The sequence below is a fragment of the Pteropus alecto genome, unplaced genomic scaffold (genome assembly GCF_000325575.1).
Source record: "Pteropus alecto unplaced genomic scaffold, ASM32557v1 scaffold71, whole genome shotgun sequence".
Taxonomy (NCBI): Eukaryota; Metazoa; Chordata; class Mammalia; order Chiroptera; family Pteropodidae; genus Pteropus; species Pteropus alecto.
This window is the reverse complement of record NW_006433024.1, coordinates 338,109-365,828: the sequence shown is the minus strand read 5'-3', so window position 1 is coordinate 365,828 and position 27,720 is coordinate 338,109. Positions and strand designations below refer to the sequence as shown.

General features: G+C 47.6%; 1 protein-coding gene and 1 pseudogene across 2 annotated transcripts in view; both read left to right on the top strand.

Annotated features, from left to right (window-relative positions):
* The first annotated feature begins 93 nt into the window (after positions 1 to 93).
* PTPN5 (protein tyrosine phosphatase, non-receptor type 5) overlaps positions 94 to 27,720 on the top strand; it is a 54,764-nt gene continuing 27,137 nt past the window's right edge. The window contains exons 1-2 of one of the 2 annotated variants that reach the window (XM_015586449.2): positions 94 to 136; positions 19,861 to 19,935. The gene's annotated coding sequence lies outside the window, so the exon portion shown is untranslated. Of the gene's footprint in view, positions 137 to 19,860; positions 19,936 to 27,720 lie in introns of those variants that run through there. The other variant, XM_015586447.2, reaches the window with a different exon arrangement.
* Positions 25,105 to 25,223, top strand: LOC112476767 (annotated as a pseudogene).

The following is a 27,720-nucleotide window of genomic DNA, read 5'->3' as shown; positions in this document are numbered from 1 at the left end:
TCACACACACACACACACACACACACACACACACACACACACACTCGCGCACTCACAGGGACACACGCACACTCGCGCGCTCACATCCTCCCGCCAGCCTGCCCGCCCGCCCGGAGCCCGGAGCCCGCTCTGGCCGGTAAGTGTGGCGTCTCCGTCCGTGCCTTTGTGTGGGGAGCCGGAAGGCGAAGGGCGCGGGGTCCTTCCCAGGGCTGCCTCGCAATTGAGACCTCCTCCAGCCCCCCAGGGCCAGGAAGCTGGCTCCCGCCCCCGCCACGCCCCCATGGGGCTCCTGGCACCCTGGGCTGGGGGAGGGGTCCCCCACGCAGGGGAGGGGGCTGGGCGCTAGAGAGCCGCGAGGGAGTAGCAGCCACTCCCCATGGAGCTTGGACGCGATTCCGGGGAGGGATCAGTTAGTAGTCCCGGGTCCGAGCCTGTGCGGCCAAGGCTGGTGCGCGGCTCTCGGCTGCATCGCCTCTCCAGGGTCTGAATCTTTGGAGGGAGGTTGGAGATCGCCGCTAGCCTGTTGGCTTATATGCTGCGGCTCCAAGACTTCCCCCTAGCTTTACCTCCCCAGGACCGTGTAGCTTAAACCACTCGCTTCCCACCCATCTCCAAAATAAAAGCTCCATGCGTTCCCCTCCCCCAGCATGCCCCTTTTTCCTAGATGAGGCCCAGGCTCCTGCAAAACCTGGAAATTGCCTGGGTCAGAGCCCTGAGGGGCTGCCTTACCAAGAATCGTGTGGCTTAACGGGTCAGGACCAGATGAAACTTTGGAACTTATTTAACTCCCTTATTTTACAGATGGGGAAACTGAGGCCCAGTGAGGTGGCTTGGCCAAGGTCACCGGAGAGCTAGTGGCAGAGCCTGCATTAGAATCTAAGGTCTCAGGCTTTCATAATCATTTCCTCCCCTACACAATTCGACCCTATTCCCATTGAAGCCCCAGAACCCCAAAATTCATCTGAGTGTACCAAGAAAGTCTTTGTAATTCCAGCCCCTCCCCAACTTGGAGCAGCTTCTGTCATTCATTTGCTTCCATCCTTACTGTAAAAAAAATGGGTTAGCCTTTAATTTGCCTCATTCAGCCTCAGAAGAGAGCTCTATTATGCAAGCACTCCAGGGTTGGAATTTAGTTTGGGAGAATGAATCAGTCCTGGACAGGAGATCAGATTCCAGGATGTTCATTCTGGTTCTCACAGAAGTCACTGAACCTGTGTCCTCAGTCTGACCAGGTGATGTGGCATTCGAGGAGTCATCCCCTTTCCCCACTTTGACCTGCCTGCATGCCTTCCCAGTCCCTCTTTCCTCCTCTGTAAAGGCCCAGGTCTTCAAACCCAGCCAGGCCCCTTCCATCACTTCTTTGTGGAGGTCCCCAAGTCCTTCATGTCAGGCCACCTCTTCTTCCTTGATGTTTGTTGAGTGTGATTGTTGGTGTTGCTGACAAAGCTGCTGGGGAAGCTTGAGTCACACAGCCTTACCAGGCTCGGGTGGCAGCTCAGGGCAAAGGCTCCCTCAAGGGCAACTGGGTGTCCCCAGAGCTGACACAGAGCGGGTGCCCCGAGAGGTATGTTGAAGGACTGCAAGCTGCATGGTGAATGGATAAACTCCCTTGGATAAGATAGTTGGCAAGGAGGGCAATGTTCAGTCCCTAAGGGCCTGAGGCTCTTGTGTCAAGAGCTTCCTTCTTGAGTGGGGTGAGTAGCCTAGCATGGAACCAAGCCAGAGTGACAGGTGACCACCATTCATATTGTAATCCACTTAATGGCTTTGTGCTCCAGAAACTCCATTTACATAGACTTCAGAATGAGTAGTAGCCCCTGGGTTTTTGCGGTGCATTGGCTCCCACCTTGAAAGGGAAACGACCTGGGTTCTAGGCCCAGTCTCCTCCTCACTGGCTGGACAGTGTCGGTAAATGCTCATAACTTCTTGGGTCTCAGTTTCTCCATCTGAAAGATAAGATCATTGTGATGAAGAATTTCAGAATATCTTTTAGGTCTGAACTGTTGGGGGTAATTGAGGGGGAATGGGGAGCACTTTATATAACAGCTATGGGCCTGGTTTTCCTCTTCTATTACTCTGTGAGGTAATAAGATGAGACGAGATAATTTATGTAGGGTACTTAGTACAGTGCCTGGGGCATAGAAAAAGCTCAGGAATCGGTAGCTATTAATACCATTAGGGTCCCAGCTTTATGGCAATAGCCTCCACATCTTCCCTTTTTCAGATTGCCCAAGGACATGAGATTTTAGGGCCTCAAAGTCCCTCTCCCTCAAAATCCCTTCCCCACTGACCTGTTCTTGGATTCAGGGCTCAGCCAGTGTAAGATGTCCATGAAAACTCCCTGGGAGTTTCACACCTAATCGTGATTGCATTTATTAATTTGTATAATAGTATCAAAGCTTTTCTTACGCACCGTCACATATAGTTAATCCTCATAACACACCCATATCAGTAGTGTTATTATTGCCATTTTATAGATGGGAAAGTTAAGACTGACTTAGGGGGCATACCATAAAAGTCTCAGAACCAGAGAGCAATGCCTTCTGCTCAGATCATCTGATTCCAGATTCTGAACTCTTTCTTTTATATCATAGTGCCTGCCCTTTCCCAAGACCTGCCCTAAAAGAGAGATCAATAACCTCTTGGAAAGAATTGAGAAGAAGGAGGAGTTTTATTCTTCTGGAAGATTAGGAATGGCTTCTTGGAGAAACTAGCATTTGAGCTGGGTCTAAATGATTTGTACAGTAGAAGAAAGGAGGGAAAATATTGCAAGTATTGGAAACAGCATGAGCAGAGAACAGGCAGTGGGGTGTGTGTAGAAACTGGAAAGCGATTCACTCCAACTGGTTCAAAAAGCATAGAAGAGGAGCACTGAAAAGGAAGGCTGGGTATGAGGGTGGAGGCGGTTGCTGGGGCATTGAGCGCTGAGCTAAGGGATTGACCTTTAGTTTTGGGTAGGGGATAAACACGATCAAACCTGGCCATTAGGAAACTCACTCTGGCCGCCCCTTGGAGAGCAGATTAAAGGGGCAAAGTCTGCTGGCAGGGAGCCCAGGTAGGAAGCAATGACAGTGATGTAGGTGAGAGATAATGATGGTCTGGAATAGGAGTGGTTGTAAGAATGAAGAGAAAAAGGAGTTGACACAAGAGGCTGCAGTGTCACCAAAACTGGCAGCTGATTGGTTGTGGATGCTAGAGGGAGGACAGAATGAGTGATGGCAAGGTTTTGAGCCTGAGTAACTAAAGATGCCATTCATAGAAATAGCCCAGTAGGGGAAGGCTTAGGAGTGGGGGCCATGGGTCTGACAGGGAACCATAAAAACTCCTCCTGCAAAGTTAGCTCATCAAGCACCCCAAACTGTCAAGAGCTGTTTCCTCTATTCATTCTTTCATTATCCAAATACATATAAACATCTGTTACATGCCAAGTTGTCCTAGGTTCTAGGGACACATTGTTGAAAAAGATGAACTTCCTGCTCAGGCTCTACCAAGGTAGACAGAAAATAAAACGTAAGCAAAGTATTGTCTTTAAGGATATTATATTTGAAAAAAAGATCTAAATGAAATAAGGAGACCTGGGGAAATAAAAGCTTTCTAGAAAGAGGAGACCACACGTGCAAACGCTCTGGGGTAAGAATAGCTTGATGCTTTCCGGGAACAGCAAGTGTGGATCTGAGAGACAGGCAAAGAGGAAGGGAGGTAAGGGAAAAACTAGGAGAGAGGCAGGGCCAGACCATGCAGTTACTCGAGGAATAAGAAATCCTATGGTGTTAATGAGTCCAAGAGAACCTGAGTCCTATTCTTGTATTATTCTTTGTGCCTTGCAAACCAAGCCTAACACACAACCATGGCTCACTAAACAGTTGCTGAATAAATGAATGAATGTTGGAAATGATCATTCATGTACGAAACTTCCTATCTTGGACTTATACGAACTACTAAATAAATAAAGATATTATGGCATAGTGAGGGCACAGTAAGGTGTATATGATCAAAATGATAAAACTCAGATGATTTAAATGTCTGTTGTCATTTAAGTACGAAAATTGAGTCAAATCTGCATTTTTTATTCAGTATGGTTTGACATTATAAACAGTGCCGTTAACTAAGACTAAATAGTAAAACATACCTGAAATGACTGTAAAACAAAATGATAACATTTTTGGTCTTCCAGTGCAAACACACAAGCTCTGGCTTCATTTTGAATTTTCCCTTTTGCAACTCTTGTGCCCTCAGCCATTTCCCTAGTAGCGATTTTTTAAAAACTCACCTCTACCACAAAGGCCCTTATTTGCAGAAAAAGAAATTATCATCATCTCCAATAAATTGACAGATTCCCCCCCCCCCCCGCAAAAAAAACAGGGCAGTAAAGGGAGAGAAATTATTTATAGAAGTATGAATTCTTCAGACATCTGATTAATTGTTTAAATGGATCTATAAGTGGAAATGGAGAGACTCCAGAAGATGGCTTATCATTGAAAGCTTTTGTCTGTATTAAGTTGAACACAGGGGGATATGTGAACATTTCTAAATATATGGTACCCTTTGCCAAAAATTTGACCAACTCACTGTAGAATATATACGAATCAGTGTTCTTACTGGTGAGAATCAATGCAGCTGTCTGTGTGTAACTTCTTGTGTTCGGTCCTAAGCTTAGTCATGATTAAGTGACCTGAGGTGAGGTCCTTCCCCTCTCCCAAACTCAGTTTCCCCATCTCTGGAGGTAGGGCTTGGGTTTCTGGGCCCCTGAAGCACTAAGCCTGTTTTATTTATAGGCCCATATTATTGCCCCTCTGGAGAACAGTGACCACTGTCACACAGTGGGGTTGTGGCTCCCTGTGACACTCAGATGATTTTGTGGATGGGATGTCACAGCAGAGATGGGACGCTGCCATCAGCAGACGGAGCCAGCTATTAGGCTAGACCTTGTGAGGGTGCAAGTTGATGTGTGATCTGCCTTAGAATCATAGACTCTCTAAGCATCCTGGTCCAAATTCCATGGGACCCTGCCTGTCTTGTCATCTCTAGAAACTGGAAACTCGGGTCAGCCCAAGAAAAAGAGAAATTAAAAACCTTTTTAGTTTTTTAATAATGCCATTACTAAAAATTTCTTCCTTACCTTAAACCATGGCTTTGTGGAAAATAAGATTTTCTCCTGTTCTTCAACATCATCTCCATCTTTTCTGCATCTGGTGAGATGTGGGGTGAGCGCTTGGCCGCCAGTGTCTAGCAAACCTCTGAAATTCCCAGACGTTCAAACTGAAGAAAGCTTTTCCCACCAAACTGTGGCATGTGGGATAAAAGCCACTCTCCTTGCCAAGTCCCCCTTGAAGCAACCTTGACCCAGGTTTCCATACCGAAGGTATAGCATGTCGGGTTGGGAAGGGGTCCCCTCAATCTAGATGCAGGGGATTTATAGTTTACAAATTTGTAAGGGAGCCAGCATCTTGGTGAGAATTCCTAACTTCGGGGTAATGTAGGAGATAAACTATTTATGGCCAAACCTCCTGGTTACTGGGATGGGAAAATAAAGACCTTAAATTGCCTTTTCTTTCAGTGGTGAGGTGGTTAGTCGAAACCATGAGAGAGACATACCAGGCTTTAATGTCATTCTTAAGAATTGAAATGCTCCCCCATTCCCCAACTTTCTGAAATCCACCCTGGAGGGATTTTGGGGCTTAAGTGGTGAGCATTGCCCTGCTTTTACAAAATAAATTACATTGTACAAGTAACACAATGGTAACAATAGAACAAATTAAGATTAATTATGATTTTATGTGTCCCATTCTGTTTCTTCTATAGCTCTGTATTTTTTAACAGTTGAAATCAGTCCACATCTAGTTTTGTACCCTGCATTTTCCACTTAACATTTTATCATAACTACTGTGTTCATACATGATCTTCTTCTTAGCCTCAGTGACTTTACCATATTGCGTTTAACCATCTCTTGATTGGTGGACATACTAGGAAACATCTTCGAGCACATAGTTTTTCCATCTCAGATTCTCAAGGCATCTGGTTTAAGCATCCTCAAAAGGGTGTGGCAGGAACAAGGGGAGTTAAAGAAGGGTGCAAAGGAAGGAAGGTGTCAATTTATGGACCAGTGGAGGATGATTTCATAAATGCCAGTGACATGGCCCCAGGTCCTGAGGTAGAAAGAGAATAGGGGACACTAGAGCTGGAGCCAAGGAGAGGATGGAGGGAGAGGTCATGGACCAGGAAGCCAAAGTCACAGAGCACCAAAGATGAGATGGAGGAGTGTCCAGCGCTGTCAGATTTCAGATGGAGTCCCTCCAGAATTTTGTTGGCAAATTTGGAGGTGCTTTTTAAAATGATGGTGAATACATAAAATTTACTATTTTAACCATTTTAAAGTGTACAGTTCAGTGCATTAAAAATATTCACATTGTTGTGTAGTCATCACCACCAATCTACCTATAGGACTCTCTTCATCTTGCAAAACTGAAACTCTGTACCCAGTAAACAGTAGCTCCTCATTCTCCCCTCCCCCATCCTCTGATTCCCTCCATTCTACTTTCTGTCTCTGGGTACCTCCTGTAAGTAGAATCCTGCAGTATTTGTCCTTCTGTGTCTGGCTTTTTTCGCTTAGCAAAATGTTTTCAAGGTTCATCCATGTCATAGCATATATCCGAGTTTCTTTCCTTTTTAAGGCTGAATGTTGAATGTACATTATGTACCACATTTGCTTATCCACTTATCCATTGATGGACGCTTGGGTTACTTCCACCTTTTCACTACTGTGAATAATGCAGCTACAAACATTGATGTACAGTTAGCTGCCTCAGCTCCCACTTTGAGTTATTTTGTGTGTATACCCAGACGTGGAATTGCTGGGTCATGTGGTAATCTCTGTTTAACTTTTTGAGGAGCCACAGGGTATGAAATATCTAGAAAACATCTTCAACCCCTTCTGGGATGCCTTAGAAGGATCTCCCAGGGCCCCTGGAGGTGCCAAATACAAGGTCCAGGAAGCTCATCTTCTGCGTCACTTCACCACCCTGAGATGCCTGGACCTCGTGAGCTCCCATCACTGTCAAAACCCATCTCAACACCCAGATCAGCCAGTTCTCTCTGCTCCTTAAACCCGTTGTAGCTCCTGTGGCCCACACAGGTTTTCTCAACAGGGACTCCCTTAGGTTTGGTGGGGGAGTTCTTTGTTGTGAAAGCATCCTTGGCCCCATCCCCTAAATATTTGCCAGTAACACCCTTCAGTCATTGTGACAACCAAAAATGTTCACACACATTTTCAAGATATATTTTTTGAACAGGGACATGTACAGACCTTAATTCATTCAGTGAATTTTGACAACCGTATGAACCCAGATAACCGTCAGGGATGAGACGTGGAACATTTCCTTGGCCCCTGAAAGTTCTCTCTCCTTTCCAGTCAGTACCTGCCCTCAGAGGTAACTGTTCCTGTTTCTGTGATTGTAGATGAGTTTTGTCTGTTCTTGGTCTTCATGTAAATAGAATCATGTATCATGAATATATTCCTTTGTGTCATAACGTCGTTTTTGAGATCCATCCACATCGATGCACCCCCATCCTCCCTGATACACACAGACTTCTGAATGCCACCTGGAATAGTGATACCTGCCTTATTCCCATTGGGAAAATGGCCTGTGGCTTAGTATGTCCTAACCTGATGCACAAAGCCCTCTGTCACGTGACATGAGTCCCCTTTCCTGCCCAGTCTCCAGCCAACTGAGGTGCCCTCCTTCTCCCCAGCCTTTGCACCTGCAGAGTCCTCTGCCTGGAATGCCCTCCCCACTGTCTGGCGAACTCCTACTTGTCCTTGAAATGCTCAGACATCACTTCTCTGTGCACCGTCCCAGACTCTCCCTTTGTGCCCTCCTAGGCATTCCCATAAGACAGCCTCAGTTGACACTTGGCACTTTTCTCATTCCACTTACCAGACTGGAAGCTGGTTGAGAGCAAGAACTGGGTCTTGGTCATCTCTGTATCCCCACAGGCCCAGCGTAGAGGCTGATAGTAAAGCAATAGATGTAATATTATGGCAGGTCTTGTCTCAGGATTATCTTAGAGACAAACTGGTTTTAAAATAACTGCAAAATATCCCAAACCACCCTCTGAAGCTGGTAAAAGAAAGGTGGTCGAAAAAGAGAGTGTAATCTCTCACTACAGATGAGAAATGTAGAGTGAAACTTGCTGCCAGTGAGGCAGAGACCTCCAGCCCTTCCCCAGAGGACCTGTCATCAAGAAAAATGGCGTCAATGAGTGCCAAGTAGTGCAGTTCAGGGAGCCAAGGGGATGGGAAAGACATCAGAGTCAATCCGGGAAGGCTGCCTGAAGGAGATGAGTCCCAAGGGTTTTAAAGAGGAGTCTTTTGAGCCAGGGAGTTACATAATAGGGGGGTAATCCATAGAGAGCCTTAAAGCATGATCCAGGGCAGCTCAGATCATGGGCCTGATCTGCACTCTTGTGATCCTGACCCTGAATCCTGAACACAGCTGCCCTTCCCACCTCTTTCGTTCCTTTTTACTCATTCTTTCCTTTTTCTCCCTCTTGGTTACTTCTTCCCATCTTCTTTCCAAATCTGAGTGTACAGAAAAGAGCTGGATGCACATTACCCTGCCCTCCTTCTCTCCTCTACACTGGGCAGAAGGAAGCCCATCCCTTGCCCCTTCTTGGTCTTTGTGTGAATGGAGTCACAGAAGCTAAGGTTGTGGACAGGAGAGCTAGGGAAGAGCCCAGAGTGGGGTGTGGTCCATTGCCAGATTCCAAGTCACAAATCAAAACTCTAGTGGGTGGCGGGGGCAGAATTCAGCCAGAAGAGAGACCAACATGTGCTAGACTCCCTAGGCAGGCTTCCTGGAGGAGGCACGAGCTGAAGCAGGCCTTGGAAAGGCAGGTGGCCACAGCTCAGAGGGGAGAAGCAGGGAGGCCCGTCCAGGAAGAAGGAACAGGGGAGACAAAGGCTGAGAAGCAAGAGTGAGCGTGCTAGGAGGCGGGGCATTTTCGTGATGGAGGAGTATTTGGGGCATTCTACAAAGTCGGGCGTCTGGTCCTTTGACCCTCCCTTCCCAAGGACTCTGGGTCTGATTCTGGGAACCTGTAAACAGCCCAGGACTCTCCAGAGGGGAGAGGAGTCCAGAGGCCCGCTTGTCCTCAAACTACTGTTTCCTCCATTGTTCTTATCAGCTCCAGGAACACCTGACAGAGCCTGAGGAAATAGGAAACAGACCTTTGTAGTTTATGGCACTGCCGGGTACAAAGAGCGGGAGCTGCTAGCGTGCTGGGTTGACTTAGAGGGAGCCGGGAAATGAGGCTTTGAGCCAGGTCAGCAGTAATAACGAGGGGGCTGTCTGCCTCAGATTGCCCAGTACTCTACTTCAGTCGTCTGCGGTCTTTGCCACAACCCTGCGACAGGCAGCTCTTGTTGCTCCCCTGTCCTGGGGGAAGGAACTGAGGCTCAGACACTGGCCCGAGGCCCCTCCGAGGGGAGAAGGTGGCAAAGCACAGTGTTTCAGCTAGTTCTCTCTGCCTCCGAATCCATTCTTTCTCCAGAGGACCGGAATTGCTTTAAGGTGTGCGACCTCAGAACGCTCAGAGTATTTTGAGAGGTTATACCTTTGGCTGAGGATCTCTGTTGACAGCCCACTCAAGGCCCCAGGTTTCCAGATGTCCATTGGCCCAAGGCAGTGGAAGAACCAACCGTCCTTGGCCCAGGACCAGGCTTCATCCTGTCTTCTCCGCCAGGCACTTGAGCAGGACCAGAGTGACCACTCACCTGCTCTCAGGCTGGTCCATAGCTCCTCTGAGCACCTGTACAAAGTGGAGTAATGATGTCTTCACAGGATTGTCACAAGGGTCAAACGCAATAAGGATGGAAAAGCTCATGACACTTGATAGGTATGCAGCTGAGATTTATTCCATCTGGATTCAGGAGGTCAGATCCTTTCAACCTTGACTCCTCGTCCCATAAGGTTTTTTTTCTTTCCCATTCCAGTTGACTTCCTGGCTCACATTCTATTCTCTCTCCTGGCAAAAGAGCCTCAGATCCAGCTAATGCTTCCGCACGCAGCCTCTGCCAGGCCCTGCTTCTGAATCAGTTTGCCTGACTTTTCCACCAAACCCTAAAGTGCCAGGATCTTTCCAGGCTGTGCTGCCACAGCTTAGCTGGGCCTGAGCATTAAATCAGAGGCTGAGGGAGGGGTCCTAACATAGGACTAGGCCTTATAGTGGGATACGGCAGGAGCTAGAGACCTCCCTATCTGCAGGTGGGAGCAGACCTAACTCTGAACCCCAGCTTTCCCCTCTGTGAGCTCTACAAGCCCCATGAGAAGTGGTTTTGTAAAGGGTTAGGAGCAGAGCAGGTGTCAGAAGGGATCATCGTGGATGATGTGGAGCAAGACACAGGCGACCTGAGGAGTCCAGGCCAGGGCTTGGCATCAGGGACATCTAGGGCTGAAACCAGAGGCAGGTAGAGACCAGATCACAAAATCATTTGTGATGAGGGTGGGTGTGTAACCAGCACAGGCTAGGTCAGAATTCGGGTTCCGGGTGGAAGGGAGAGAGCTGCAAGAGTGGACAGGCCTCAGTCCTACAAGGCAGATGACCAAGACAGAGACTGCCTTCCAGGGCATAAAACAGAAGGCCAGGTGCTGGGACCCGGCCGGTGGCAGAGCCAGACAAGCGGCAGTGAGACTGAGTGTTGTTGAAACACTTAACAACAATAAGTATTTGTTAACACTTATATAGTGAACTGTATAGGTGCAAGGCATTCTTCTCAGATCTTTCTGTTTACTCATCCCAACAATATTATGAGTTAGGCACCACTACAGGTGCATTTTACAGATGAGAAAACTGAGGCGTAGAGAGTTGGAGTGAAATTCCTGACCTCCAGGGTTGGTAGCACGACCCCTCACATCCATAGCTTGAAATCAGCCATGATGGGAGCATTTGCACCATGGAAATCAGCGAATGCCACAAATCAGGGCTTTTTAAATTTTCACTTCTTTTTTTATCCCTTCCCTTTTTTCACCCAGCCCCCCAACACCCCTCCCATCTGGCAACTATCAGTTTGTTTTCTGTATCTATGAGTCTGTTTCTGTTTTGTTTATTTTGATTTTTAGATTCCACAAATAATTGAAATCATATGGTATTTGTCTTTCTCTGTTTGACTTATTTGACTTAGCATAATGCCCTTTAGGTCCATCCATGTTGTCATAAGTGGTAAGATTTCATTCTTGTTTATGGCCGAGTAATATTTTATTGTGTATGTGTACCACATCTTTAAATTTTTACTCCTTTTAAATTTTTTTCTGAGAACCTATTTAGTAGTATACCATAAGATTCATTTTAGAGTCTCCACGGATGTCATCTGTGAGCAAAGAAGGGCTGTATTAACTGACAAACAGGCAACGCCTGACACACAAGATGGTAACATTTTTAGGAGTTTACTGGGCTCTGTTCTAAGCATTTTACACATCTCATATAAAATTTTAATGTGAGAATGAGAATCAAAATTTATTTTATCTCTGTAGAGCCCTCTAAAGTGTAGACACTGCATCCCATTTCACAGATGAGGAAACTGAGGCACGGAGAAGTCAAGTGTCTTGCCCACGATCAGGCAGCCAGTAGGGGAGCCTTCATTCACGCTCAAGCAGCCCAATCCCAAAGCCTGCGCTTTGTTTTTAATGAGCTATTTATACATGCTCAAACTCTAGCCCACTTTTCATTTAGTTTTTCAAGAAATATGTCTGGAATATCTGCCTGGTGCCAGGTAGAGTATTAAGCATAGAAAACAGGAAAGTCCATATAAGAGGCTATAAACCTAATAGTTTGAACAAAGTCTGGACCTAGGATTGAGGCAAACTCAGTTTGAAGCCTGGTTCTGCTACTTACCAACTGTGTGACCTTGAGCGAGTGACTCAGTCTCTCTAGATGCCAATCTCTACATGTGTAGGAGGGGGTTGATAACTGTGTTTAGCTCATAGGATTATAGTGAGAGATGAATGATGTCATGCACAGCGCTTGGCATGGTACCCAAGTACACAGTAAGCACTTGGTAAAAAGAGGCTGCAGTGATTATAAACCACAGGTTTGTGTAAAGATAGCTCAGTGTGAGGTACAGGGATGCAGGTATCAATAGATGATTACCAAACAGGCGAGACTAGAAAAGGAAGTACCCAGGTCTTCCTAAGGGAGGCAGGGATGGTTCCACTGAGGAGGTGACATTGAACAGGGCCTTGGAAGAGTCTTGAAGAGTTTTCCAAGCAGAGAAGGGAAAAGTGCATTCCAATATATGACAGGTAAGAGTGAGCATCTAACTGAATGGAAATACCAGCACACCCCCACCAGAGGTGTGATCACGCCTTCATGTTTGCGATTGCCTGTTTTCTCTTTGTAAATTAAACTGTATACCTGGCGATTAGAAGGGGTGTGGAAAGAGGGAGCAGAATGGAGTGTTTTCAGTCTTGGAGAACAGAGGGTTAAACCAGATGACCCTTGAACTCTGAGATCCAGCTCTTCAACTGAATTTCTTTGGGGCTCCTGTCCACCACACAGTCAGGGCTATGCGGGGCAGGCACTCAGGCACTCACTGTTACCGCTGAACATGGCCTCCACCACTGACTGGCTGGGGCCAGCTCTGCCCTGTGCTCTTGAAAGTGGGGCAGCCTTTGCCAGACTCCACTGCCCAGGGCCTTGTTTCCCTAGTGGGAGTGCCCTCTGCTGGTCCCCTAGCGCTCTGCCACCATCTGCCTCTAACCCTTGATAGCCCCAGAATTGAAGCTTGACCTTAAGGAAAGACCCTTAAAAGTCATTAAGTTAAACTCTTGATTTCTATTTGGGGCTGCTGAGACTCATAGTAGAGGAAATGACTGGTCCATGCTCACACAATGGCCAAGGACTAGAACCCAGGGCTGCTGGGTCCTTGGCCAGTGAGTGCATTTGTCACGCTAATAATGGAGCCTAGCCGCCCCCATCACACACACTCCTCACCCAAGCCAATCTCCTAAGCAGGGCTCCCTGGGCTATTCTTCAGGTGGACAAACCTGAACTCACAATCTAGGGCAGGACTTCCAGTCATTCTGTTCCTGAGAAGACACCCAAAGCTCATGCATGACGCTACAGCAGTGAGCTCCTTCAGGCCCCTGGGCAGGGGGACGGGCACCTTGGGTCTCCCTCACGCCCTTTCACTAACTCACCCACTGTGTGAGCCTCGCAGTCAGTTCACTCCCTGAGCCTTACTTTCTTCATCTGTAAAATGGTCCTGCCCCATAGACTTACAGTGAGGAGTGTTTAAAAGAACATACATGCATACCTCAAAGATATGGTAGGTTCGCTTCCAGACCACTGCAATAATGTGAGTATTGCGATAATGTGAGCTGTAATCTCATTGCTGCTGGACGGTCTTGCGATCGATTTTAAAAACGCAACATCTGTGAAGCTCAATAAAGCAAAGTGCAATAAAACAAGCTGTGCCTGTATACGTTGCAGCTGCTATAGTCTGCTGTTTCATTCTTGTTCACTCTTCCTAATCTCAGAGCATTGTTTTGAGAAAGGTTCAAAGCCAGAAGTGAGGAGAGCTTATGAATATGGGCAGTGAGGGGCAGATCTGTCATTACTAGCTGTGTGGCCTGGGATCTCTATTTTTCTTATGTAGAAAATAGAGGTAATGATGGTATGGTTTCTCCTAGGGCCCGTTTTAAGAATCGAGGTCTGCCTTATCTCTCTGGAAAGGAGAGGGAGAAGGAAAACAAGAAGGCAGAACATCACAAATGAGCATCTCAGTCGGCGTCCTCGTCCCACAGCATACTCCGCTTGTCAGCCTGAATTTCTTTCCATTCCCTGAACGTGCCCTCTTTCTCTCAACTCCAGACCCCTCCACCTGCCCTCTGTCTGCCTGGAACACCCCACCTGCTTTCCTCCCCTTCCACAGCTGCTGGCCCCTACTCCTCCTTCACACGTCATCACAGATTTATTCCTAGGAACCTTCCCTAACTCCTCTGTCTCCTGAGGGGCCTCGTAGGCACCCTCGCAGCAGCCTGCACTTTTCCTTTTGCTTACCTGCAACTCCACGATGCCCTCAGAGCCTGCATGTAGTTCCTTGTTATCTCAGGGCCTCACACTCTGACCAGCACATACTGTGTGTTTACTAAACACCAGTTGAACAAACGAATGGTCTAGTCCCTGAATAAGGCTCACATGCGAGATGGAAAACTCTCAGAGGTCTGAGCCCCTCTGCCGGCTGAGCCTCTCCAGCACCCTTCCATATTCCCTTCCCTTGGGTCTCTGCCATGCTCACACCCCCGTCTCGCTCCAGCAGAGCAGGATAGAAGAGAAGTCATCATTTATCTGGGCACATCCCAAGCAGAGAACACTCAGACCCTGTGTTTAGGATCCAGAACACTCCAAGTTTGCAGTCTGCTGAGACGTGGGGACAGATGGCTGGACAGTGGACAGCTGGGCAGGGAGGGTAGGCAGCTTGGCAGGATAGAAATAGCAGTGAACTAAGCATTGGGAGTCCTGGGCTCAGAGCCTATCTGTTCCACGAGTTTGCTGCACATATCAGTGTGAGTCCTTTGGTTGCCAGCAACAGAAACTGACTTAGTAACTTAGGCAGAAAAGCTACTTATCAGAAGGCTTGGTGTTATGACACAGAATGACTGGTAACCGACCTCTGGTCTTGGGCCCCTCCTGTGAAAAGGGACAGGCAGGGTGCCAGAGAAAGAGAGAGGTAACTCACAAAAAGAAATGGGGATTTTGTTAACTACCTGAAAACAACTGTTCACACACTGTGTGACCTGAGGCAAGTCACTTAACCTCTCTCGCCTCGGTTTCCCCACCTGGATGTTCTAAAGCTGGCCTCTCTCCTCCGTTCACTTCAGTGCGCTTTTTGCTGAAAAAGCTTTCTTTCCCCAGCCAGACACCTTGGAAACGAATTCTGAGGGAGTAAGGTGACTGAGCATGTGTGTGGGTCCCTGTAGCTCATCTCACTGAGGAGAGCAGGCCCTCTCCATGTGCATGCCTGGGACCCATGACTCATATGCGTGAAGTGGTCAGCTTCGTCATTTGTTCTCCTTGCAACCAGCATGTCCTTGAGCCCTACACACTGAACACACCACTGAAAATCTGGATGGCATATGGGCTTTCCCTGGCCATGGTCTGGACATTTGCAGTTTGAGAAGCTCCTAGCTAGAGTCTGCACCTCCAGAGCCACCAACGCCAAAACACTGCCGTGCCCTCCGTTTGACCTTTAACATGTACATCGACAGACTCAGGCCCTGTGCTGAACACCTGGTATGCGGAGGTGACTGAGGGGGTGGGGATGCTCCAAGTCACTGGGAGCCCATTGGAGGAGGCAGGTGCATAAACAGCTAACTATAGCAGCAGAACAAAGTAAGAGAAGTGTGCACTGGGGTGTGGGGGAGCCCGGAAATAGGAGAGCTTGATTCTTCTGAGAGGTTGGGGGGTGCTCCATGAAAGGGGTAACCTTGAGAATGAATAAGGTTGGGCAGGAGGGGAAAGGAAATTCCAGGCTGAGGGAACGGCATGAACAAAAGCTTGGCGGTGGGAGTGGACAGGCCTGATTCAGGAAATGGGGGAGTCCGGTGGGGTGGTAGGAGCTCCGTATTGACAGCGAGGGGTGTCCAGAGGGCCCAGCAGCCCCAGGAGTGCGAAGCCCAAGGTGGAAGGCACGTTGGCCTGGAACGGGCTCAGGAGGTTCCTGGGGGCACCGCCTCCCACCCAGGCATCTTGACTTCAGCATCCCAGCTTCTCTTTACCCCTCACTCACCTGGGGAGAAGGCTCAGGCTCTTTCGCCTCCCTCCTCAAACGTGTTAGCTCTTTCTCTGAAAAAGTCCTGGCATCCATTCCAAGATGCCTTCTATCAGCACCCACTCATCCACCATCCCACCCCCAGGCAGAGGTGAGGTGCTCCCAGCCCATCCCAGACAGAACACATCATCCAGCCCACATCGGTGACCTGTTCTGTCTCCCCCACTGGCCACAAGCTCTGGAAAGATAGGGCAGGCTGGTCCAGGCCAGGTCTCTAGCACCCAGCACGGGTAGAGTAGCAGCAGTGAACAAATAAAATATAGTATATCCTTACAGTCAAATATTATTCAGCCACAAAAGAAATGAAGTACTGCTACAGCTGGGTGACCCTTGAAAATGTTAGGCTGAGTGGGAGCCATACACAAAAGGCCATATATTGTATGATTCCAATTATGAAATATCCAGAATAGGCGATATAGAGAGAGAGACATGAAGCAGATTTGCAGTTGCCAGAAGGTGGGAGAAGGGAGAATGGGGATTGCCTCCTTAGTGAGTATGGGGTTTCCCTTTGGGGTAATTAAATGTCCTGGATCTAGATAATGGTGGTGGTTGCACCATTAAATGCCACTGGATTGTGCACTTTAAAATGGTTAAAATGATGAATTTTATGTTACGGGAATTTTACCACTGTAAAAAAAAAAAAAAAGTTGTATAGGACCAGATGAGACACTGTGAGCTGGGTCTGATGTCCATATGCCTCAAACATATCTGCTGGCCCTTCTTCCTGTTACAGACCTCCCCAGCCCAGGCCATGCTTTAGGGGAGCCTACGGCACCTCTCAGTGTGGGGTAGCCCCATGGTCAAGCTGAGGAGGGCTGCTCACCCCACCCAGAAAACAGGATTCCCAGCAGCCAGGCCTGCTTCTTGCTCATGTTCCTCTGTTGAGTCCTAGTCTTCATCACGTCCCCATCTCGCTGACCAGCCTGCTTCCAGGTGGTGCCAAATGTTCTCCGCGTCTCGGGCCTCCATGCCTTGCTCTTGCTATTTTCACTCTGCAGGAAGGTATTTCCCTTGTGACTCCTCATCCACCTAGAAACATCCTCTAGGAACCAGCTCCTGCCTTCCCCCTTGGAGAAGACTTCCTCCTCCCCTGCCCCCTCACCACAAGCTTAACTGAGCCCTTCCAAGGTGTCGCCTGCATATGTCAATTAAAGCAGGTGTGAGTGCTATCCTGTTTGCACATATGTCTTCCCAGGAGGACGCAGAGTCGTGAAGGGAGGGGCCTGGCTTGTTCGTCATTGTATTCCTGGGGCAGCTCTGGTGCCTTCTTCATAGGAGGTGTTCAGCAAATGCTTGTTGAATGAAGCAATGGGTTTGGGGAGGTTCTCTCCCTTCCCAGACATGTTCTCCATCAGTGAGGGAGGGACAGGCTGGGTGATGTTCCCTCGTCCCTGGCGCTCTCTAGTTCTAAGAGCAGCAGTGGGGAGCCACCACAGCAAGTCGCTGCCTGTTATCACAGGCCAGTTTTCTGCTCCTGTTGCCTGGCTGAGAGAAGTGGAGAAGGAGAGAAAAGGAGCCTGCAGCCATCCACTGCAAGCAACTCTTTCTGCTTTGGGTAGGGAGGAAAGAGGGCAATGCCCAGAGATGATTTCTCTGTCTAGCCTGAGTGGACCACCTCTTCTCTTTGGAAATCTGATTAAAACCCTTGCCCGAACAGCCTACACATGTGGGTTTGAGCCGAGGTTGCCTGGAGTCTGACTACAGGACCAAGCAGCAGGCTCTTGCTCCATTTTCCTCTACAAATGTGAGGTGCTACTCTTTCTGCTTTTCTGATTATGAAATTAGTCATTTTCTAGGAAGCTTATTTATAGTCCTCTGCACACATGCAGCACCAAGCTATTCTGAACCAGGGAGGCTTAAGGTGTGAAAGCAGCTGTGAGTCACCCCTGGGGCCCCTTCCAGAGGTATCTGGATGCTTTGGTTACCTTTCTGCACCCAGCCAAGGGCCGCCCTCACGGACTGCCCTTCAGCTGGGGTGCTCTTTAGGATGAAGACAGAAAAAGCTCAGGGTCGGGAGGTTGCGGGTAGATGTTCTCAACCCTAATTCCTGTGGCCACGGTGTACGACCTGGGGCAAGTCAGATCCTCATTCTGTGCCTCAGTTTCCTCCTCTACAAAATGAGGGGGAAAATGTACGATTCCGTGACTGCTGTGGACAACAGCTCTGGAGGAGGGTTGCAAGTGGCTTAACAAAAACCTGCCCACGAGGCAGATCAAATGATAGCCACATTCGAGGTTCCCGATGTGTTTTCATGAAGGTCAGGGCAACATTTATTTTCTCGACAAGGATTTTTTTTTTAATTGCAGCCTGATGGGTTTTTTTTTAATTAATTAATTAATGTTTATGGTGACATTGGTTAACGAAATCCAATGTTTCAGCCGTACACTTTAACAGTAAGGCATATGTATATTTACACTGTGTTCACCTCCCATAGTTAAATTTCTTTTGTCACCATATATTTGACCCTCTTTACCCCGTCTACCTCCCCCCACCCAAGGATTTATTTATTGAACACCTATTATGAGCCAAGCACTGTGTGAGGCTTTGAAGATTTAAATAAAAAAGAAATGATGGTCTCTGCCTACATGTAGCTTATAGTCTAATGGTTAAGATAGGTGTTAATTAAATAAAAGCATAAATTAAAATGAAATTTCAAACTGTGTCAAGCGCTATGAGTAAAAAGTACCGAGAGTTGGAACTGGGGGAGCTCTCCGGGCAGAGAGAAAAGCGCATATAAATTCACTGTGGAAAAAAAAAAGAGCCTATCCAGTGTGGTGAGAGTGCCAAGGTCAAGAGGAAAGGGGCATGAAATAAAGTCAGAGGGATAAAGAAAGGTCAGATCATGCAAGATCTAGTAAATTTATTAAAGGAATTTTATCTTTGTTCTAAGTGCAGTAGGATACTATTAAAGTAGTTTTTCAAGGACGGTTGTATGATAAATGTTGAGTTTTGAAAGTCTCAATTCTAGCTCAAGCCTACCCCATCCAGTTGTACAGGTTGTAAACTGCACAACCTCTAAACCCAGCAACCACAGGCTCCAGGCCCTCCAGAGTGCATTTGAAAAGTGCAAGCAAGAGGATCTGATTGACCCAGCCTGGTTGGTGTGTCCAGCCCTGGTTCAGTCAGCTACTGCCAGGGGTCAGAGGCATAAATGGCAGGTGGGGCCATCGGACCCCACGCCTACATTTCACACCATTCCAGGGCCTGGGAGCCCCTGAGAGCTGTGCAGTTGCCCTCGGGATGTCCATCTTCAGACACTTCAAGGGGTCCGACTGACCTGCAGCAACCTTCTTCCAGCTTGCTGGGTAATCTAGACCCCAGTACAGTCCTGGAAGGCTCCCTGATGGTCTCAAAAAAGGGTTTTCTGATTTCAGAAAGAAGTAGAACATTTAGAATATGCAAAAAATACATATAGCTACTTCTGGCTAGTTCTGGAGAAGAGTTTTGCATGCCACTGTCTACTGCCTGAGGTACTGGGCAGTTGCAGGCCTTGGGGAGCTGGACACAGACTATATGTTACCCAGACCCCTCTTCCTGCTCACCCATGCTTTCAACTATTAAACCCACAGGAACTAGGAGGAAGAACAGCACAGCACTAAGAGTGCGATCCTGGAGTCCTAGACTGTAATTTTATGCCCAGCTCTACCTTAAGGAGCCCTGTGACCTTGGGCAAGTTGCTTCTCTGAGCCTGTTTAATGATCTCTCATTCATTGGGTCATGATAAAGATTCAGTGTAATAAAATTTGTAAAGTGCTTTGCACATAGTAAGCCCTCCTTCCACAGTAGAGATCATGGTGATGGTAATGGGCATAGTGATGCTGCTGCTGCTGCTGCTGATTCCATACGGAAGACACCTGCAGAATTCTGCTCCTGCCTCTGCATCCTGACCCCTCTGTACGTTGGTCTTTTCCTCAGGTTCCCCTAATGGGGTGGGGTTACTCAGAGGGACATGCAAGAAAAGAAGGCTTTTTATCTTCGCTCAGGGCTTTGTCTTGATCTCAGCTCAGCATCTCATGTTTTTCATCCTGCTGCAGGAGGGAGAGAGAACCACACTGCTGATGACTCCGAGGGAGGGGCTCTGGACATGTGCTGCAGTGAGAGGCTGCCGGGTGAGTCTTCCCAGCACCCAGGTGCCCCCCAGAGTTCCAAGTGGAGGGAGAGAGCCCCAGATGTCACTGGGGCTGGAGTAAAGCCTGGTTAGCTGTGAAATTGCTGGAAAAGAGTGACTCAGCTAGTCCATAGGTCTTCATTTAAATGAGGATTTGTTTTTCTAATCCCTCATGTCTTTCTGGCCTGTTAACATTTGGAGCTGCTCTGGGCTCCCATGGAGGGAAAAGCGGGAGGCTGATGGTGTGCTGGGAGGGTGGAGTGCTGGGAGGGTGGAGAGAAGAGTTGGGGAGTCCAGGGCTGATCAGGACATGACAGCTGACCAGTAGTGTGTCAGGCAGACTTCAAGAGGTCAGATTAGGAAACACAGACAACCGACCTGTCTGTGGCATGAACCCAGGGTAGGACGATGTGAAGAAACTACCTGACAGCCCTGTTGAGAAGCCTGGTTGTGGATGTCAAATTGTACTGCTTGAGTCTGGTTGACCACACTTGCGGGGAGCCTGGCTAGCTGAACCACAGGCCATTGCAGTCACCAGAGGGACATTACCAAGGCACTCCTGCCCATGGGTGGCAGTATGTCCCACTGTAGACCAAATACTCAAGTCATGATAAAGGGAAGGAAGGGGAGGGGATTTTTTAGTGTGTGTTTTTTTTTTCTTTTTAGAAAATTTTTGGGTTTTTTTCTTTTTATAACATATTCATTGTAGAAATATTAGAAAATAAAGACAAGCAGGAAAAAGAAAAGGAAAATCACTATAATCCTATAATACAGCATACATTTTCCTATCTCCTTCTAAACCTTTTTGTTTAAAAAAAAAAATTTTTTTTTGCCTCTATAATGTTGAAGTCGCAGACCTGTACCTTGTCAGAAGCCTCATGATTGGCAAGGAACCTTAGAATGGAGTCTTCAATGACACTCTTTAAGATAGACATGTAAAACGACTAGGTATGCCTCTAAAGCGATGTATCTTTAAAATAAGTGGTTATTTTATTCACACCATGAGCCAGTGCCCCCACGACTGCTGAAGCTCCTCAGGCGGCCAGGGGAGCGTCGACCCCTTGGTGCAATTCTCACCTTATCCAGTAGGGGGTGCCATTGCTCAAAACACTTTGGACAGCCTGATGAGATGGTGTAGGATGGATGCCACTGCACAGGAGTCGCTGTGGGGACCTGAAACAACTAGCTTAGAGAAAAGAATTCTCCAAAGGGATGTGAGAGCTGTCTGCGACTATCTGAAAGGCTGTCTTGTGACCGGGGCAGTGGATTTATTCTGTGCAAATCTTAGGAATATGGCAACTCAATACACAGACATTAAAGAGAAGCCTGTTGGCATGGCATGCAGAACTTTCTGACTATAAAAGTGGTCCAATCATAGGACTTGGTAATTCAAGAAGAAGACAATGAGTGTTCCATCACGAGAGGCGTTCATATATTTTCTGGATAGACATTGGAGAGGAAATTTCCACAATGGGTGGGAGGTCAAGATGACATCAAGAGTCCCTTTCAACTATTAAACAGTTCTGTGATTCAGATATGACTCATAGAATTCAGAGATGATTCTACAACCAGGGATGGCCCCGCCAGCTAGAAAAAAATCCACGGAAAATAGGACATGATGTATGAGAGTCCAGAGATGAGCGTGGTGTCGATGAAAGATCATGGGGTTTGGCCTTTGAGTCTGGCTGTTCTGTTTCTATTCTTTGTGTTAACGGACAAGTCACTTAACTTTGCTGGGCCTCTAGTATCTCAATTGTAAATGGAAACAACAATATAAATATCCTCACAAAGATTAAAGCAGTGTACATATTCAACAAATATTTTTTGAAAACCTACTGTGTATCAGGTACTTTACCAGGTACTAGGGATAATAGTGGTGACTAAAGCAGACATAATCCCTGTCCTGCTTTGAATTGTTTCTGGAAAACGGGATGAAGACACAGCATAGAGACTATAGTAATAAGCATGTTTAATTTTACCCCTCTCTCCCATTCCTCCCTGAAAGCCAGCAACCAATGTAGAATATTTAACGGAACATAAGTCATCTCCATTGGTGCTGGCACATTGCCTTTCTTGTGTAACCTACTATTCCAAATGCTTTCACACATATATCTCGGGTAATCCTCTTTGCTAACCTAAGAAGACAACAGCATTTGCTTTCTCCATCTTATAGATGAGAGAGGACCAAGAGTGTTTGTCTAGGTCACTTAGCTGATGTTTTGCAGAGTGAGAATTCACAGCAGGCAGTCTTTCTCCAGAGCTCATGCTCCTGGCCACCAGCCCATTCTGCCTCTATGTCACCATAGAGCCACCATCATCTTCTTGTACCCTGCAGACTGAGACGGGAAGAGCTAAGATGTCTGTCCCCAGGGAGGAGTTTGAAGGAGGTGGCAGCTCACACACCTGATAGTCTTGCAGAGACCAGGCAAGTTGTATGCCCCTCTAGACTCACACAGTGCCATCTTAATGTAGTATTGAAATAACTTTTTGTTTCCTCTATGGGACCATGAGCTCCTTGAAGACAGATACCTCTTTATTTCATTCTCCATGTCCAGCATTCATCCACTCATTTCTTAATCTATTCACTGGCTATTCATTGAGCACTTACATGTACGATACTCTTAAAAGCACTGGAGATTCAACAAAGCACCGAACAGAAAATTTTCACCCACACAAAACAGTGCCGTATACTGGTTAAGACCAGGGACTCTGGACCATGTTTGGCTCTACCACTTACCATTGGGATGATCATGGGCAAGCTATTAACTTCTCACCTATGAAATGTGCCTCCCACTTATAAAATTCCAGGAATAATATTCACTGCCATGTAGAGCTGTTAGAGGATTAAATGAATTAATAGAGAGCTTAGAGCAGTGTCTGGTACATAGCAAGTGCTGCACAGGCATTTGCTATTAAAAGAAAGATAGACAAATAAAATAAGTAAAATATATAAGTGCTATGGAGAAAATTAAGGCCAAGAAGCAGGGAAAAGACTGGAGGGTGGTTTGGCATTTCCACAAATGTTTGGCAGCTAAACCATTCACCTGAACTGCAGATTGGACATAAGAAGAGATAGATGTACAAAAGCCAAGAGAATTGGGGTGCTGGGCCTTTAGAATGAACCCATGGGAACTGCAAGCAATTGCATAATGATGGTGTAAAAATACAGCCCTCAAGTAATCTCTCCCCCTCCCAGCTGTCTTCCCTGCTGGGCAAGATGAGCGGCGAGGCAGAGTGAGGGCCAGCCATGCCTGGGTGACTCACTCATTCCTACTCGCAGCACCAGGCTGGGGCAACATGGCCAAAGCTCCCAGACACAGTCACCTGGACATGAGCCAATGCGGAGCAGGTCATACAGTCCTCCCACATTGTGATTTCCGGGTGAAAACATCATCAGCATTCCAGGCAATCCACAGCTGTCCTGAGGCGGGCATACTTGCTTATTCCCTTGGGGCCCTCCATACATGTGCTCACACATTCATGTGTGTTCTCACTTGTTACAGCTTCATGTTCACATACTCAGTGTGCACAAACCCACGCACAGTCACCCAGGCACGCACCCTGTGTCTGTCTCACAGAGACTGTGGAGGCACGCACCTACCCTCCAGCTCACACACCTGCGAGTCTTCTTCCTCTTGCTCAGTCCGGCTATCTTAGCTCCATTGCTCCATCATCCACCCCCTTCCATTATACATGTTTTTAGAGGTGGACAGACTTGCTTGCAATCTCATTCTCTGTAGGTCTCTTTCCCGCAACCACACCCCTTCTCACGCTCGCCTACAGACAGGCAGGCACACTCCTTCCCTTCCGTTCTCTGCCCTGTTCCAGGCCCTCAGTTAGACGTGGTTCCCAGTACTGTGGCAGGCACTGGGACACGCACACGTTTATTTTTCTTCTGCCCTCGTGCGCACCCATGGTCACCCTTCTTTTCTTCTCTTTCACTTCCCCTCGCTTGCTCACTTAACTTGCTCACAGTCACCCAAACACATTTATACATTCCAACTCACACTCCCCCTCTTCCGTGCGTAGGTGTTCACATTCGCAAGAAACCAGGCAACCCTGCTGATGCTGGGGCCTCCGCCCCTTCCTCAACCAGCACGAGTTCAGGCCTAGCTTGGGACAGCTTCCTCAGGGTACAGGGCAGAGGAAGGAGGTAGATAAGACAACAGTAGGTGCCAGTTACGGCATGACATTACCAAGTGTTGCTCTGTGTCTCCAGTGGGCAGACTTACGGGCAGGCCCGTTCCTAACACTTGCAGGGACCGAGGCCACACGGCAGATGGGGCCCCTAGTGGTGCATCAACCCACCTCTCAGTCCTGTGCTGCAAGGGCCCTTGCGGGTGCGCATGTGGGCACGTCAGTCTACGTGTCCAAGTATGGTCCATGCCCGCCCCAATAGCTGCCCCTTGGCCACCCCTCAAACCTAAAGATCCAAAATCCCCAAGCAGGAGGCCCTATCCACCCTCAGAAGGGTGCACCTGCACCCATGCAGGCTTTAGGTCACTTAGGCAAGGAGTTCTGGAATCCTCGTTGCCAAAGCATGGCCTGGAAAGGGGGTGTGGGCACATTTCCTGGGCCCTGTGGACTTCTCACCCCATGGGGAATGGCACGGCCAGAGAAGAGGAAGTATAGGGTCATGGTCTAAGGACAACACTGCTCTTGGAAACAGCGTGTTCCCACAGCCCTCCTGTGGCTGGCAGCTGGCTGGAGCCATGATGTCACCATCCTGAGATTTAAGTATGTCATGATGAACTGGCTCTGTCCAAGGCTGTGAGTAGACACTGAGGCCTAAGTAGGCCATCGCTCGTTTGGTAGAATCAGTGGCCTCTTGGGCCAGTGGCTCTGGAACCCACTCACCACCTAAGTCCCAATGACTTTTCCTAACTCTCCACCCAGCCGTAGGCTCTGTATCATTGTGGGTATCAAGTGGACCCTCTTCTGAGAGCGACGAGGTCTAGGTCTCAGCAAGAGGCCACTGCCCATCACTGTGACCTTTTATAGAGTAAAGGAGAGGCCTGTATTGAGGACAACTTTGTTATCCTAATCCTGCAGCCACCTCTCCTGGCTGTCAGGGAGGGTAGGTCATAGCTTTCACAGCTGTCCTACCATGGCACAGATAAGGTCTTAGGCTAGAAGCCAACAAAGGCCAATTAAAAAGACAACCTGACCAGTCTACAGCCGTGCCACCCTGAACATGCCCCATCTCATCTGATCTCAGAAGCCAAGCAGGGTTGGGCCTGGTTAGTACTTGGATGGGAGACCACCTTGGAATACTAGGTGCTGTAGGCATTAAGTAGGTAAGTGAGTAAGTAAGTAGATAGATAGATAGATAGATAGATAGATAGATAGACAACCTGACCCTTTTATCAATTTGACAATTTTTTGATGAGCATCTTCTCTGTGCCTAATGCTGCGCCAGGCACTGGTGATACAGTGAAGAGCAAGACAGACCAAGACCTGGACCCGTTCTCAAGGAGGACAGGACTCCATGGAAGGGTGCATCAGTAATGTCACCTTGTCTCAGGGGCAGTCATGGAAGGCTTCCTGGAAGAAGTGACCTTTAAACCGTGACTGGAACCATGAGTAAGGTCCTGATTTGTGTTGTTAGTAACTGGCCATCAAAGCATTTGAGGGAATGAGGTAACCTTGTGATGGGCCTTGTCCTCCATCTGCTAACCCTTATTCTCAAGCACCCCAGTCTGGCGCCTATTGGTCCATACTGGTCTAGGAGCAGATGCAGGAGCCCAGACGGACAGAGAGAAGACAGACCTGGATGCAGTATTATTGCTGAGATAACACTTGTGACCGTCAATACTCAGCAGCTTAGCTTTGCTTAATGGATGGTTTTGTTTTCACTCAGGACTTTTAATGCATTTAGGGGTATTTATTGTGGCTGATGGTACAATGAATTGTCTTTGACTTGAGTCTTTGGAATAGAAATTAAAGAAAAACAAAACACCATTTGGATATGCTAAGAACACTAGTTGGATAGCATTCTGTAACGATACCATTGTATTGACAAGTACCAAGCAAGGTACCCACTGGTCAATGACGATATAAGTTAACTATTCTCAAACATTAGGACAGATCTGGAAGCAGGAGCCCAAGTAGCTGGGTCTTGGGGTGCTGTGGGGAGGCATACAGACCTGGGTTCAAATCCCAGCTCTGCCGCAGACCAGCAGCATGACTTCGGGTACATTACCTGACTGCTTTGAGCTCCGAACTCTTCACTCTGAAATGAGAGTGATAATATAAGAGCTTCACAGAGATTTTGTGAGGATTAAATAAGTTGAAGCATGTAAAGTGCTTATTACCCAGTGCTTGATAAATGGTAGGTCATAATGATGGTGACGAGTGTTCCAGGATCTGGAGTGTGAACAGAAAAACCTTTGCATGTTCCCAGAGCCTGAGCATCAAGTCTCAGGCCAATCTTTCAACAGTGGAGTGGACCATATAGCTTTGTGGATCTGGGATCCACATCACAGGCCTGGGACCTCACAGACCCAGCACAGACACACACAGGAGTGTGCCTACTTGCAAAGTCAAGCCGAGAGAGGGGCTGGAGTTGCAGGAGAAGACGACCATCCATTTTCCTTCACCAGGATAGAAATACTTCTCATATTCTAGGGAGATATCTGGATGTGCGAGGAGACTAGAAAGGAAGTCTTTGCAACTGGAAGAAAGTCCCCTGCCTCTACACGGGTTCATGCTAAAGCCCTTTCAGGCAACTGGGCATCCTTTGTATTCCTGAGACATGCAGTGACAGATGCTGTCACCTTTCTCTTTGGCCTGGCCAGGAACGAATCACCCCAGCTTTCAGGAAGTTCTTTATACCTTAAAAAAAAAAAATCTCATCCTTCCATTTAAGCTCATTTCTCCTTTTCAGATCTCACCACCTGTTTTAGCTATCTATTTGCTACCTAACAAACTCTCAAAACTTAGTGGCTTGAAACAGCAAGAATTTTATTTGCTCATGATTCAGAAGGTCATAAAGCGCTCAGCTGGGTGATTCTTTCATTCTGGGTAGCATTAGCTGAGGTCATTCATTCAGCTGTAGTCACCTGGCACTGGGCTAGGATGAGGTCCAAAAAAGGTTTCCTTCCATGTCTGGCACCTCAGTGCTCCTTCATTTGGCCTTTCTCTCCATGCAGCTAACTTGGACTTCCTCACAGCGTGGCAATCTCAAGGTAGTTAGACTTCTCATCCAGCAGCTGGTTTCCAAGAAGGTGTGTTCCAAGAGGGGCTAAAACAGACGCTTCAGATCTCTGAAGGCCCAGCCTCAAAAGTTACACGGCGTCACTTCACAGTTTATTGACTAAAGCCCATCGTAGGGCCAGCCCAGATTCAAGAGAGAAATCCATTTTACCTTTCAACAGGAGTCCAGAGGATATGTGGCCATCTTTAAAGCATCCTCTTTATAAGTTTTCACATTCCTCTGAATACTAACTACTTCTTCCCCTAAATCTTCCTTCCTTCAGCCTCCATCTCATGTCCCATTCTTCCCCCTGCCCACAGCCTTCCATTATTTCAGCTGCTCACCCTTTGCAATTTAATCTTCAGTGAACACAGCTGTATGCAGGCCCACCCCTAACATATGTATGGCCTGTATCTGCTATGTCTGTGTCCAGACAGTTAAGAGTTAGAAATCAAGCTAACAAACTTTGAAATGAAATATATTCTGTCCTTCTCCCTTAACAGATATTCCTTTGTAAGGAGCTTGAAAACCAGATTTAGAATTCTGACTCCTCAGAGCTCTGCACCAAAATATGGAGCCTAAGAAAAGCCA